Genomic DNA, 17,120 nt, shown 5'->3' with positions numbered 1-17,120 from the left:
AGATCTAAATAAAGTACAAGAATGGAGTAGGAAGTGGGAGATGGAGTTCAATACAAAAAAGTGTAGTATAATGGAATTTGGAAAAAGCAAAAACAGAATAACAGGAGCATATAAATTGGGAGAAGAAGGAATAAAAAAAGTAGAAAATGAGAAGGACTTGGGAGTCATTGTTATGAATAATATGTCACCTGAGAAACATATAAATAAGATTTTTGGAGAAACTTATAATCTAATAAGAACAATCAAAGTTGCATTTACATACCTGGATGAAGAAATGGTGAAGAAAATCCTAATCACCCTGATAAGACCAAGATTGGAATATGCAGCAACGATATGGTCACCAAGTGCAAAAAAATGTATAAAAAAACTTGAAAGAATACAAAGAGCAATTACAAAATTGGCACCAACACTCTCAAAACTATCATATGAAGAGAGACTAGAAAAACTTGAACTACAGACACTAGAGCAAAGAAGAGAGAGAGGAGATTTGATAGCTATTTACAGAATCATGAAAGGCATAGAAATTACTGATAGAGAGAATCTGATAAAATGGGATGACAGAAATACTAGAGGACACGGAAAGAAAATAAAAAAAGACAGCTATAGAAGAGATTTGAAAAAGAACAGCTTTCCTCACAGAGTAATAGACAGTTGGAACAAGTTAGATGAGAAAGTGGTGTGTGCAAAAACAATACATGAATTTAAAAATAGTTTAGATAAAATGAGATATGAAGACGGGACACCACGAGCATAGCTCCCCTTCCCGTAAAATACAACTAGGTAAATACAACTAGGTAAATACACACACACACTGATAATAGCAATGAGCTAGAGAGAGAGAGACAACAGGGTGGGGGGATATAATAATTCCAGTCTTCCTTAGCGTTTCACAGTTTTCTTCGGTGTTTCACAAAGAGAAAACGGAAACATCCAAATGACGTCAGAAGCTGCGCAGAACTGCTCAAGCGGTCATACCTGGTATATTTAGATCTTGGTCACAACATTGCCGCCCATAGATCGGTCTTATATGAGCTCAAGACCATGGTGATTAATCACACACACACACACACACACACACACACACACACACACACACACACACACACACACGGTGTGTGGTGTGTGAGTGGTCTCAGACCTACCCAGAGATCGGCTAATAAGGAGCTCTGAGCTCACTGCCGTAGGGTGGTGTCTGGCTGTCTCGACAGAGACTGCAGCAGATCCGAGGTGAATACACACACACAGATGGGAGGTCTTGAAGAGGTCATGGCATCAGAGAAAGACCACATGTTGAATGTACGCGAAATAATACAGTTTTCCATATACCTGTAGATGTACAAACATGTGGAATAGCTTAGAAGGTGATATAGCTCAAGCTCAAACAATACACGAGTTCAAATCTATAGTAAATGCGATAATTGGGAATCAAGGATATAGATTAAGTTGGAAGTGTACACGAATTTGAGTCTAGGTAGGTTGGAAAATTAGAGAATAGGAAACGGGACCCAACGAGCGTTGCCCCTTTCCTGAAAACGTGTGCGCGCGCGCGCACACACACACACACACACTTTCAACGAACGGACGGCTTGACGAACGCTCTGAAGAAAAGTGCAGATTGAGGATACCAACGCAAAGAGAAGTGCCTTTTTGTATTTGCAGGGGGGGGGAATTGCTCGTGAGGTAGTGGGAAAGTAAGGAAAGAGGAGAGGGGGAGGGATTACTGGGGAAATGGAAGGTAATGAGGATGTGGAGGACTTGGCCCAGGCAGACGGGCGGAAGGTCAACATGAAACGACCACCGGATGACGAAATGGCAAATAAAAATGTAAAGATTAGAAGTATAGAGAGGAGAAATACAGTAGAAAGTGACGAGAATATGTTCCAGGGATTTAAAGAGGGTGGGGGGGACACAACCCCCCCCAGACTGATAAGACTAGAGGAGAGAGTTGATAAGGTGATCGAGGACTTGGAACGTAAGTTAGGTAATGTAGGCTCCATTCTCCAAAGAATTGAAAGATTGGAACAACTAGAGAAGGCTAACAGAAACTTAACTGAAGAAGTAGAGGACCTAAAAAGACAGTTAGGAAATGTAAAGGAGGAGAATGAGAAATTGAAGAAGAATAGTAATGAAAACAGTGAGAAAATAGCTACAGAAGCTAAAAATTGGAGAATAACTCAAGAAGGGAATAAGGTTTCATTCACTGACATAGTCAAACAGCAATTGAAAGAACATAATGAAGACTCAGTTATTAAAGTGATGAGACAGAAGGAGAATATAGTAAGAGAATTAGCTGACAAAAAGAAATGTATAATTATATTAGGAATGGAAGAGAAACATAACCCAGATAGAACCGCAAGAATCAAGGAGGAAAATGAAAGGGTAAGCAGTTTATTAAAATTAGTCCAGGAAGATGAACCAGAAATTATAAAGGAAATTGAGGAAAAATTCAGACTCGGAAAATATAGTACAGATAAGACCAGACCAATTAAGATTAAATTCAGGTCACAAACAACGGCAGAGAAAATTCTATCCAAGACAGGGAAACTAGCAACAAATGATCAATATAAAAAGGTATGGATAAAAAGAGAAATGAATAAGGAGGAAAGAGAGGCAGAAAAGCAGAAAAGAATTGAAGCTAAGGCAAAAAACGAGGAAAGAACGGAGTCAGAGAAAGAGAGATTCTATTGGAGAGTAGTGAACATGAAAATAAAGCAGTTCGACATACTAAAGAAAAACATAAGGGAAACAGAGAACACAATGGAAGTGGCAGAAAACTAAGAGTGTCTTACACAAATATAGATGGATTGATAACAGGATTGAATGAACTGAATGATTATTTGAAAGAAAAAGAACCGGACATAATGGGAATTGTAGAAACAAAATTAAAAGGCCCACTACCACCCAACAGTGTAGGACATGATACATACAATTATTGGATTAGAAACAGAGAGAAAAAACAAGGGGGTGGAGTTATGTTCCTGACAAAGAAGGATATAAACGTGAAAGGTGTCATATATGGAAAGAATACAGTAGAGATGATTATGATAGAAGTGGAAGACCGAGATAAGAAGAGCAGAAAATTTGTGATCAACTATGTGCCTCCGAAAACAGCCTCATGGGAGGAGAATGAACATAAAAGTATGTTAGAGGACACAAAGATAGCATTAACTAAAATAATGGAAGACGGAGGAAGAATAGTTATGATGGGCGACTTTAATTGCAAAGAAATCTGCTGGGAAGAAATGACAGTAAAGAGTGGTGATGACTCATGGGGAAATGCTCTACTTGAGATGATTACTGACCATTCAATGACACAATGGATACAAGAGAACACTAGGTATAGAAATGAAGAAGAACCATCGAGGCTAGACTTAATAATTACATCTGAACCTAGAATAGTGGACAAGATTGAATATAAAACACCAATAGGTAAAAGTGACCACATATTGATTGAACTGGAACTTAATGAAGAAAAATATATGAAAAGAAATGAACAATATAGAAAAGGAAGAATGATGTATGAAAAAACAAACTTTGATAAAATAAGAGAATTCTTCCAACAAGAAAACTGGGAAGAAATATACAAAGAAGAAACATCAGTGGAAGAGAAATGGAATATTTTGACAAAAATTTACAAAGAAGGAGTGGAAAAGTATGTCCCAAGACAAAAACAAGAAAAAGAATATGTAAAATGCTGGTACAACAAAAGTTGTAGGGAGTTAAAAGACAAAAGAGACAAAGCCTGGACCGGATGGAAAAAAGACAGAAGACCTGAAAAATGGAAAATATATACTGGTTATAGAAATGAATATGTACAAAAGTGCAGAGAGGAAAAAAGAAAATATGAAAAAGATGTTATAGAAAAGTGTAAAGATCAACCAAAACTATTCTACAGATTTGTAAACAATAAACTGAAAAACAAACAAGACTTGGAGAAATTAAGACAAGGGGGAGTTGAATACACTGAGGAAATGGAAATGGCAGAAATTATGAACAAACATTTTAAATCAGTGTTTACAAGGGAAAATATACAACCTGAAGAGATTGAGTGGAAGGAAAAAGTCCCCCCTATGGAAGAAATAGAAGTAACGAAGAATGAAATATTGACACACTTGGGTAATTTTGATGTCAGAAAATCGCATGGGCCAGATGAAATAGCAAACTGGATTCTGAAAGAATGTAGGAATGAACTGGCAGACAAAATACATAGCATAATAAGCAGTTCCTTAAAAGAAGGAAAAGTTCCAGAAGATTGGAAAAAAGCAAATATAGTACCTATATATAAAGGAGGAAATAAAGAAGAACCTACCAACTATAGACCAGTCTCTCTAACAAGTACAATAGCAAAAATATGTGAAAGAATTATCAAAAGTAGATGGGTAAAATACTTGGAAAAAAACAACGTACTAAATCCAAGGCAATTTGGATTCAGACAAGGACGATCATGCGTCACCAATTTAATATGTTTCTATTCAAGGCTAATAGATATAATACAAGAAAGAGATGGATGGGCTGATTGTGCATTTCTAGACCTAAAAAAAGCTTTTGACAAAGTACCACATAAGAAGTTGCTTAAGAAATTAGAATATGAAGGAGGAATACAAGGTAAATTGCTAAATTGGATGGAAGACTTTTTGCAAGAAAGAAAAATGCGAGTAGTGATAAGAGATCAGCACTCAAAATGGAATGAAGTAATAAGCGGTGTCCCGCAGGGAACAGTTCTGGCCCCAATAATGTTTGCTATATATATTAATGATATGGATGAAGGAATTGAAAGCTATATGAGCTTCTTTGCAGATGATGCAAAATTACTGAAAAGAGTGAAAACTGAAGAAGATTGTGAATCACTACAGAGAGATCTAAATAAAGTACAAGAATGGAGTAGGAAGTGGGAGATGGAGTTCAATACAAAAAAGTGTAGTATAATGGAATTTGGAAAAAGCAAAAACAGAATAACAGGATCATATAATTTGGGAGAAGAAGGAATAAAAAGAGTAGAAAATGAGAGGGACCTGGGAGTCATTGTTATGAATAATATGTCACCTGAGAAACATATAAATAAGATTTTTGGAGAAACTTATAATTTAATAAGAACAATCAAAGTGGCATTTACATACCTGGATGAAGAAATGGTGAGGAAAATCCTAGTCACCCTGATAAGACCAAGATTGGAATATGCAGCAACGATATGGTCACCAAGTACAAAAAAATGTATAAAAAAACTTGAAAGAATACAAAGAGCAATTACTAAACTGGCACCAACACTCTCAAAACTATCATATGAAGAGAGACTACAAAAACTTAAACTACAGGCACTAGAGCAAAGAAGAGAGAGAGGAGATTTGATAGCTATTTACAGAATCATGAAAGGCATAGAAATTACTGATAGAGAGAATCTGATAAAATGGGATGACAGAAATACAAGAGGACACGGAAAGAAAATAAAAAAAGACAACTATAGAAGAGATTTGAAAAAGAACAGCTTTCCTCACAGAGCAATAGACAGTTGGAACAAGTTAGATGAGAAAGTGGTGTGTGCAAAAACAATACATGAATTTAAAAATAGTTTAGATAAAATGAGATATGAAGACGGGACCTCACGAGCATAGCTCCCCTTCCCGTAAAATACAACTAGGTAAATACAACTAGGTAAATACACACAAGTGCAGTCTACACACGCGTGCGCCCGCGCAATTAGGCGAATTCGTATACATACACATAAATACACGCACACACACAGGCAAACAGTGACCGCCCGATTTAACTGGTGCTGTTTGTCTGCTTCTGTGTATGTATACGGGTTCATTTGACTGTGTGTGTGTGTGTGTGTGTGTGTGTGTGTGTGTGTGTGTGTGTGTGTGTGTGTTATTCACCATGGTCTTTGGATCACGTGTTGGTCACGTGATCGACAGCCATTTCTCTCCCGGAAGAAAGCTCAGAGCTCGTATAGTAATGGGTAATGCTGTGACCTTACACGCACACACACATACACAACTCCACACCCACGAGAGTTGGAGTAACAACCCGCAGCGCAGCGATATTGAAATTATTTCAGTCCTGGGTGGAATGTGTGTGTGTGTGTGTGTGTGTGTGTGTGTGTGTGTGTGTGTGTGTGTGTGTGTGTGTGTGTGTGTGTGTGTGTGTGTGTGTGTGTGTGTGTGTGTGTGTGTGTGAGTCTGCGTGTAATGTGTATATGTTCGCTCTGTATATGTGTATGTGTGTGTATGGCCGTGTATTTACCTAGCCGTATTCTACGGGAAGGGGAGCTATGCTCGTGAGGTCCCGTCTTTGTATCTCGCAACATATAGTTTGTTCTTAACTTTATGTATGGTGTGTGTGTGTGTGTGTGTGTGCGCGTGCGTGCGTGCGTGTGTGTGCGTGCGTGCGTGTGTTTTCGTGTTTCTAGCAGACCTCTGCCTTCTATACATAAAGAAAATTCAATGGTACTAAATACTATGAAGATTCATTCCAAGCGTGTTGAAAAATCTAGACATGAAAATCCTATTGATTTAATAACTCGATATATGTGAGTGTAACTTAGTTTTCGTTACGGAGGGTAAATTTTCCCAAGCATATGGCAACGATTTGTTGTCGCGTGGAGTTCTATCGTAATAGCCGAGCGACAGCCAAGGAAAAAATCCATCTACTATTGAAAAAAAGTTACCTTCTACTTCACAGCTTTACCTCTAGGCTGAAAGAAATAGCTTGATATTAGCCACAACAACATTGTTGGTGCCAAGATTGTCTTAGTAGACAGTGGAAGGTTACTAAGAGAGCAGCAAATGTGCTTCGAGTTTCCTCCTATGGTTGTGAATGGTAAGGAAGCGGTATTCATTATCTTTTGTGCATGTTTGCGCATGCGTAACTACGTCTGAACACGCATTATGTTACACAAGATCTAAGAATATAAGGTCTAACCACTTCCGACCGAATTTCGAGGGAGTTGGCGCAGCGGGCCCGTGAACGTCACCTGGCTGTTCAAAGTGGGGTTAGCGGGTCCTATAGCTGTCAGTTGAAGCTGGTCCGTCGTTGGAAAATGACGTCGCCTTCGCTCGCACCGCTCCACTCAATTAGTTATATTCTGACAAATATTATATAAAATATTATAGTTCCTGTCTATATATATGAATATATAATATATATATATAATATATAAAATATTATAGTTCCTGTCTTCCTTGGCGTTTCAGTTTTCTTCTGTGTATCACAAAGAGAAAATGGACGCATCCAAATGACGTCAGAAGCTGCGCAGAACTGATACAGCGGTTAGACCTGTTTACTTAGACCTTGATGTTACACGTGTGTGCGTATCTAAGCATGTGTAGCGTGAATGTATGTTTACGCATATCATATATACTTATGCAGGTATGTATGTGGCAGGATGGTGAGGTAAATGTACATGTAGAAGACAGTTTGAGTTTTATTCACTGGCGTTTCGTCTTTGCCAGAACTTCTTTAGACTTTTGCCTGTGTTTCCCTCACCACGTGGAACATCTGTCTCTCACACATCAATATATATATATGTGTGTGTGTGTGTATGTATATATATGTGTGTGTGGGGTGTGTGAAGGTAGATAGGTAGGTGATTAGATAGGCACATCAGCTAAACACCTGGATATATTCTTTATGGCGCGATTGCGTGTTTCACACGTGTTAGATCAACTGCGTACAACTGTTGAGTGATGGTGGTGCCAATGGTGGGTGTTTAGGGAAGCAATGAACAGATCCACGTGTACACTTTTCCTTTCCATAATTTATATTTTGATATTTATTAAATTGTAGTAGTGTCAATAACTATAGTTAACCTCGGATATGTAAAAAAAAATGTAATCAGTACTTTATGAGTTTTTCTTTATTTTATTTTATTTTATTATTATTATTATTATTTTTTTACCAAATCACTCAATATGTTGGGTGTAGTTCATGAGTATTGACTGAAATCAAACGAAAACAATTAATTCGTTAGGAAAGAGGCGTTAGATGTTTGTATTACTGTATAAGTACATAGACACAGTAATACTTTAAATAGTAATTTTGTAGTTTATGTTCCGCAGAAAAAGTAAAAAACTTAAAAACAGATACGAAGATGAATTTAGTGATACAAATTCGCATTTCTTGTCAATACATGAATCAATTCTGGCAGCGTTAGCTAAGACAAAACCTATAAAGTGTGTCAACGCAGAGAAGGGGGAATTATATTTTATTTTCATATTTGTTGAAAGCCTCGTACCCTTGGAGTTAGATTAAACAAACACTAAACTTGACGTATGAATTTTGAAATTGTGACCATACCAACATTTACCACAAGAACTGTGGATTGGACTTAAATTCGTAATCAAATGATGGGACGATTAGACACTTTGCAATTTAATTTATCACGCACACGGAGCTGGAGAAGAGTAATTACCAAACAAATTTAGGTTTGTGAAGGAAATAGACAAGAACTTATTTACCAACAGAATGGTTAATTAACGAAGGGAACAGAAAGAACCACGTAGAAGATTAGATAAAGTTATGGATAGGGATGGCAGGTGGTAAGGGACTTTGAACTTGCCTCGTGTAGGCCTTATGATTTCTTGTAGTCTCCCGTTTTCTTTCTCTATGTTCAAACCAACGTCAATGGTAAGTTCGTTGCATTCTAACAATAACGTATCAGTCTGCTTTCGCGATATTTTGAAAGCTCTGAATGAGAAACATGACATTAGCTCTAAATATAAATACATTGCATTTCTTAATTTTCTACAAAAATAGTAATAATACAATGTGGGATGAGACTACACAGCATACTAATCTGATGAGATACAGATTGCCGTAGTGAGCAGTCGACAGCGTCAACGCCCCTGCAAACCGCGACCTCAGAACAGTTATCCTAATTTCGTTGAGGATCATGGGAAGCACCACTTCCGTCTTGTTCTCCTTGCTTTAAAACCATTGTTGTTAACGACGATGCTGAATAGAATTCAGAATTTGTGTTATTCGGAAACTGCTAGGAAAGAAAGAAAAAAATCAGCGCACAAAGTAATGCAAACGTGACAGCTAAGCTTAACATCCCCCGACGACTGGAGACGAAAATCCAGAATTACATTTTAGAGCTCAAGATAAAAAATAGTAATAAAATAGACATAGATAAACAAATAAATGAACAAATAATAAACAAATGAAAACCGAATTCTAGAAATTTGAAATTTGAGAAATTCAGAATTTAAGACGTTATGGATATTACAAAATTAAGACTTAGAAGTTCCGTTTTATTTTAGAGCAATTCCGAATTTTAGGAATTCATAATTCTTCAACTCTGAAATTTAGAATATCGAGTAAGAAAATCCAATTTTTAAGAATTCTGAATTTTGGAGTTCTACACCATTTCACCTTCAAGTTCAGAATAATACTGATGATAATGATGATGATGATTATGGTGATGATGGTGACTGTGATAATTATGATGATATGGATAAATAATAACAACAAAAATGCTATTGATAATATTAGCAACAATGATGATAATAATAATTTAATAATGATAATGATAATAATAATATTAATAATAATAATAATAATAATGATAATAATAATAACAATAATAATAGTAACAATACGTACATATACCAAGGCCTTTTCCCCCTTGCAAGGGAGGTAGCCAAAAAGAAAAAGGCATAAAATCATTCCCACCCATTCCATCCCTAATTACACTCCACTCCCCTCCACCCTCCCTCTTATCTTAGCATCTCCTGGATGACGGGTCATCCCTGCACCTTGTCCACTGCCCTGGGTCAGAGGCAGTGTTGCAAGTCACAGCACATCCACAGCAAGGCCGCTTCATTAAATCGGCGACCCCCCCTCTCCGTCCCCCCATGCAGTAATAATAATAATAATAATAATAATAATAATAATAATAATAATAATAATAATAATAATAATAATAATAATAAAAATAATAGTAATAATAATAATAATAATAATGATAATAATAATAATAATAGTAATAATGACAGTAATAGTAATCGTAATAATACATACATACATATACCAAGGCTTTTTCCCCCTTACTAGGGAGGTAGCCAAAAAGGAAAAGGCATAAAATCATTCCCACCTATTCCATCCCCGAAAACACTCCACACCCCTCCACCCTCCCTCCCATCTTAGCACCTCCTAGATGACGGGTCATCCCTGCACCCTGTCCACTGCCCTGGGTCAGAAGCAGTGTCGCAAGACACAGCACATCCACAGCAAGGCCGCTTCATTAAATCGGCGACCCCCCCATATAAAGGAGAGGACGGGGAGACATCCCTTCGGGCTGCGTCAAAATTTTGCTCACACACACTACCTCACCCCCCATCCCCCCGTCCATTCCACCTCATGCATCACAACATCTTCCATACACAACCATTCTCCATTCACCCCTGTCTTCTGTCCTCTCCCGTCCTTCCTCAACAGACATTCCCCTCTTCCCCAAAGCCCCCTTCATCCCATCCATCCATCTCATCCTAGGACGTCCCCTCATGTTCACTCCCTCCACATCTGCCTTCCATCTGCTTGTGGCAGGATCGGAGGAGGGATTGAGGAAGTTAGTGACAGAGTTTGGGAGAGTGTGTGATAGAAGAAAGCTGAAGATAAATGTGGGTAAAAGTAAGGTGATGAGATGTACAAGGGGTGAAAGTGGCAGTAATCTGGAAGTGAGTATTAAGGGAGAGCAACTGGAGGAAGTGGATAGTTTTAGATATTTGGGTGCAAATGTGGCAGGAAAAGGTGGAGTAAAGATGGAGGTAGAATGTAGATTGAGAGAACCGAGTAAATGCCTTGGTGGATTAAAAAGTGTAATGAGGAATAGAAATTTGGGAATGGATGCTAAGAGGAGACTGTATGAAGGAGTGATTGTGCCAACAGCACTGTATGGAGCAGAAACATGGAACATAAGAGAGGAAGAGAGAAGGAGCTTGAATGTGTTTGAGATGAAGTGTCTGAGAAGTATGATGGGGGTTACTAGGCTAGATAGAGTGAGAAATGAGGAGGTGAGGAGGAGAACAGGGGTGGAAAGGGAGCTGGGAGATAGGGTTGATGAAAGAGTATTAGGATGGTTTGGACACATGGAAAGAATGAGTGAAGAAAGACTAGTAAAGGAGGTGTGGAAGGCAGATGTGGAGGGAGTGAACATGAGGGGATAGTAATAATAATAATGATAGTAAAAATAGCAGTAATAATAATAATAATTATAATAATAATAATAGTAATAATAATAATAGTAATAACAACAACAACAATAATAATAATAATAATAATAATAATAATAATAATAATAATAATAATAATAATAATAATAAAGAGCACATAGTCTAACAGCAAATTTTTAGATTGGATGTAATTTAGTCTTATATGAATATCATATTTTTTAAACTAGTATTTAATTATTTTGAATATAAGTTCATGTGTTTGACTGATGAATCCACACACTATGAATTATAGTTATTTTCATTTGGATTTCAGGTTATTTGTTATTTAATGTTATTCAATTATTCTGCATATAGCTTCGACTATTTTAGACTGAAATTCATATATTTCATATTAAGACTTTAATTACTTTATACCATAATTCTACTTTAAGTTATATTTCATACTATACTTTATGTTTCAAATCTTTTATATACCATAATTTTACTCTGAAATAAAAAAAAGTATATAAAGATGAAAAGGTGTAGAACAATAATGAATAGATTAAAAACGGATACAATACGTTTTAAAATTTATATTTTCTATAAACTGTTTTAAAGATAAACTTAATCTTTACGGTGCTACTATAGCGTGAGGTCTACCTCCCGTTAGTATTAACCCATTCAACTCCGATGACAAGATGTCTTGTCATTTGGTCAAATAAAACAAAAAATCATAAAACACCAAAATGTTTGATCAAACACCAGAAAAATATGACGTCAGTCCTCGCTTCGCTGCGAGCGAAGCGAGGACTGACACATGTTTGATTGGACAGGTGAGGGGAGCGTCCCGAAGGAGGAACGCGGGTCACGTGGTAGTCCTCAGTCTGCACCTGGATAGGCGACATATGGCGGTAGACCTCACGCTACATCTTTACAACTTTTTAAATGAAAAACTGAATAAGAATAAACGAGAGAAACATGCACTGATCCTGAAGGTTAGAAAATAAGCATTTGTGATCGATGGTAGTTTGAGGAGAAATCACACAGGTTAAGACAAGTGAAGGGAATTTGGGGGGGATTTTATTTTGGCTAACGCCACGTAACTCTTCATCTGGTGCACGGCGAGGATGGAATGCGACCGTAGTGAAGAGGTCTAAAAGTCTTGTTTGTCGTCAGCGGCGACATGAGAGGTCTGGATTCACGTGGGCAGTTGATTCCGTGCTCTCGCTTTGCGGACAGCTCATATACAAGTGTGCAGAGACAACACCTGGACAACACCTGTCGGGTACAAAAGAGCGTACGTTGACATCACGCCAACCTCCCGTTCACGGGGATGGTGAAGACTGCACAGGTTCCTGGAAATATCACAAATACACGCATACGCACATACACGCACGCACACAGACAGATATGAGCTCTGAGCTCTCTTTCGGGAGGGAAATAGTTACCGATCATGAGTCCAACACGTGATCTAAGACCATGGTGGTGAATCACACACACACACCCACATCAGCTAAACACCTGAATATTCTTTTATGACGTCATTGCGTGTTCACACGTGTTGGACTTGGCATCATTGAAAGAAAGAAAATGGTGGTTTGGTAGTAGTGTTCTTGTTAGGGAGCAAATAAAACTGACATAAAACGTTTCTTGGTTTGGGACAGGAGAGACAAAAAACTAGATATGATATTTGAAAAAAAAAAAAAAAAAACAGAATTCCACTGGCGTACCTCCTTTCCTGTACATCGCAATTATGCAAATGAAAAGGTACATTCATGAGAGTTCATTACATGGTCATTGGCCTGTCTCGTGAGGACGATACAGTCTTTGTGAAAATAAACAAATAAATAAATAAATAAATAAACAAGTTAATTAATTGATAAATAAATAAATAAATAAATAAATAAAAGGTGTCAAGAAATGCAATTTTCCATAATGATGGTCTAACTCCTGGAATAGCTTGGAGGCTAATATGGCCCAAGCTGAATTTATAACCGATTTCAAAGCTAAGTGTGATAGAGAAAAAGAAATAGGATTCTACAAGTATATACCCTTTCATGTTTATTACGATTATATAAATTGTGAGAGAGGCAGAGGGGAAAGCACACAAATAGAACGAAAGTTTATTCTTTAACTAGTTTCCCACTATGGTGCTTCTTCAGAAGTGCGAAACTAGTTAAAGAATAAACTCTCGTTCTATTTGTATGCTTTCCCCTCTGCCTCTCTCACAACCTGTCAAGATGTCGTCAGATTATATAAATACATATAGTAGGAAACACACACACACATTACCCATAGATCGGTCATATATGAGCTCTGAGCTCTCTTTCGGGAGGGAAATAACTGTCAATCACGAGTCCAACACGTGATCCAAAGACTATGGTGAATCACACACATATCACTGGTGTAGCCTCCTGTATAAGGAAAAAATATATACGGTTGGGGGAATACAAAGAACAGCGACCTAGTTGGTTCGTAACCTTGCAGATAGAACGTGCAAAGAATGATTGAAAATTTTGACCTCATCACTGGAAAGCACATGAAGGAGGAAGAGGTAACGGCAGCAGTGCTCAAGAGACTAAAGGGAATAGATTGAAACGGACCGAGTTCGTTGCTCGTGGGAACAATTTAGATGAATAAATGAATGATTAAATGAATACATAAGTAGATAAGAATGTAGATAGATAGATTATAAACAAATACATAAATAAATGCATAAGCAAGTGCACAAATAGATACATAGATACTTAATTGCATAAATACATAAATACATAATTACATATACATAAATGAATAAATTAATAAATGGATACATGAATAAATGAATAGATGAATAAACGAATAAGTGAATAAATGAATACACTAATAAACGAATAAATGAATAAACGAATAATTAAATAAATAAATACCAGTGCACTAGTTATAGAGGACTTGTCTATTACTCTGCGCTTCCATCCACGAGGTGGAAAGGATATGGAAAGGACGATGAACGGTTTTTGGATAGGTGTATACTTTGACTCAGTTATCCCCCTTATAATGATGAAAAAATGAAATCACATGCAGATTGGAAAATATAAATGTGGATGTCTTTTGGGAGGCCTGTTGAGGGCTATGGGAGTCAGTGTCGACCAAAATACCTCCGCCCAAAACCCAAACCCAAAATACCTCCTAAAACGCCCGTAATACCTCCAAATGAGACGTCCTTCACAAATCAAAGGATAAACACTAAACACTAATATTATCATCTTAAAGCATAGGCATATATAATAGACTGAATTAAGTATTATAGTTTTATATATTCAACAGGGATCACTGAAGCATAGAGATCAAATGAGGTCCTGAAATAATTTTCCTTCAAACGTATTCGTTGTTATCGACTGGTGGACAGCTGGCTCGGAGTCAACCATGATGTAGTTCGGTTCTGGAAACATTCCTTCTCTTCACATTATCTTAGCAGACAGCATCTCAACGTATATTTCTTTTTTTCTTTCGTTCAAGCAGTGCATTCACGATGGATATGGATGTTGTTGATAATGGCACGCGGATGACATATGATTATACTTGCTCGAAAAGTGAGGTTCATACTAATGGTATCATCTGTGAACTACTCTGATGTAGTACCCATTTTTTCGATGGCCGCATCTGATGAAAACACGACAATCCTCATCCCTTCTCTGTTGTTGTCGAACTGCAGGAATAGTTTTCTTTTTTTTTCGTCGCCTGTTGTGAACCATCTAACAATTAACACAAATCCTACGAGACTGCTTGGTTCTTTCGGATAGTTTATTTTTTTCACGTCTTATGGCTTTTTTACACGCATCTTTATTGTGTAACCGATCTTTCACATCATTGCTTCTGACTTAAGATATGACATCAGAGTATAGATTTGTACTGGCTTGTTGTGTGAAGTTGCTGCTTTCGTTTTCATCTCTAATCTGGGTCTTGATACTCGAACAGCTGTTGCATCCGGACAGTGTTTGTGCCACTTTCGACAGGATTCTACATTTCTGCGTTTGTCGTAATATTCCCTCTGCATTTATCATCTTTCTTTCTTACCCATGACCATCTTATTTTTCTATCTCTTTCATAGTGTTTGACATACATACGGCCATTCAAACATAATTTGTGGCCGCCTTACGCTGACTCTAGAATTTCAACCTGCACTGTGGACTTTGTTTAACTACAGTAAGATAAAAATCGGACCCATGTTCATCTTTATATACCCTGTACCCTAAATGAAATCTACTCATTCAGTAATCAACATTGTTTAATAACATCTACGGTCTATTTTAATCTTTATCTCAGTTGCCTTTTTGTTTAAAATTGATCCTTGTAGCAATGTGACTTAGGGTGATACTACTTTTTATCAAATTCATCTGTATTAATTATCACGCATGGTTATTTTTCTCAAAGGCCAATTTGAGATCTCATGCCATCTTTAGCGAGTGAACTGAAGTCAACATGAATGATATAATTTACTTATGTTCTAATAATACAACGCATTAATTAATAACTTTTGTTCTAATAATTCAACAAATTCATAAATAACTATCCTTTAACCTAAAAACTTTTTGCTTAAATAGATCAAAGCAATAAATACTTCAATTAATAGGTACACAAACTATTCAATATCATGCACAATTGTTTTTCTAAATCGCAGGTCAGCATGTGAACGTCAATAGATCGATTGTTTTCCTATAACCTTTGATCAATTTTTGCCATTGAGGAATAAATTAATCCTTTGATCAAAGACTGTCAAAATCAAACTTGATACTCCGATATTCTAAAGGATTAATGCACATTAAAATTAATAAATGTATATTGCAAAACATGTCATATGGAGGTATCATGGGCGTATTAGGAGGTATTATGAGTGTTATAGGCGGTATTATTGGCGTTTTAAGCGGTGTTATGTGCGTATTAGGAGATATTACGAGTGTTTTAGGCGGTATTATTGGCGTTTCAGGCGGTATTATGGGCGTTTTAGTAGGTATTTTGAGTGGAAGTATTTTGACCCGGATTCTATGGGGGTCCTCCTAAATCCTCCTATGCCCTGACTTATCTATATACATAAAAAAGAAATAAAGTTTTTCAGTTTTGAAAATTTCCTGACGTTTTTATGACCACCTTCCAAAATCAGGCAAAAATGTCCCATTGTGTAAGGATTCTGATTGGCTGAGAGACTGGTGACGTCATGGCAACGGAGATAACTGATTGGTCGAGAGTGGTGACGTCACGGCAATGGAGACGACTGATTGGACGAGAACACTGACGTCACGGCAATGGAGACGATTGATTGGCCGCGAGCGAAGGGCAGGAAGCACAAGAATAAGTTTCCTCAACTTTGCGCCTCACTCAAAAAACCTCAGTAACATCCACAATTAAGAGATTCCATAGGAAAATAATGGGGTTCAACAATATTCATGAGTACGATCTCATAATAGATTTCGAGGAAGAAATTAAAGAGGAAGAATCGGAAAAGTTTATGAAACATTATTTTGCAGGATACAAGAATTTTACTAAGAGTGGTGGTTATGACGAAGAAATTAAAGAGGAAGAATCGGAAAAGTTTATGAAACAAGATTTTACTGGATACAAGAATTTTACTAAGAGTGTTGGTAAAAGCTGTCACGAAGAATACCAAAAGTATTACATCGATCAGAAATACAATGATTATATCAAAAACCGCAAACTCAAGGAAAAACAGTTTTTTTTAAACTTTACGCCTCACTCAAAAAAAAAAAAAAAAAAAAAAACTCAGTAACAGCCACAATTAAGAGATTCCATAGGAAAATATTGTGGCTCAACAATATGTTACGAAATAACAAAAATTATGTGTACTCTTGGAAGATCTTTAAGTTCCCAAGCCATAGGAGCTTCCCACCGATTACTTCGCTCGACTTGCACTTGGAAAATGAGACAATTCCCCTTCAAATTAAGTTTTGCTATGACAATTAATAAGTCGCAAGGGCA

This window comes from Oratosquilla oratoria, chromosome 2 (genome assembly GCF_046742065.1).
Source record: "Oratosquilla oratoria isolate Oo_2021 chromosome 2, ASM4674206v1, whole genome shotgun sequence".
Taxonomy (NCBI): domain Eukaryota; kingdom Metazoa; phylum Arthropoda; class Malacostraca; order Stomatopoda; family Squillidae; genus Oratosquilla; species Oratosquilla oratoria.
The sequence above is the reverse complement of the archived record's forward strand: the minus strand, read 5'-3'. Positions refer to the sequence as shown.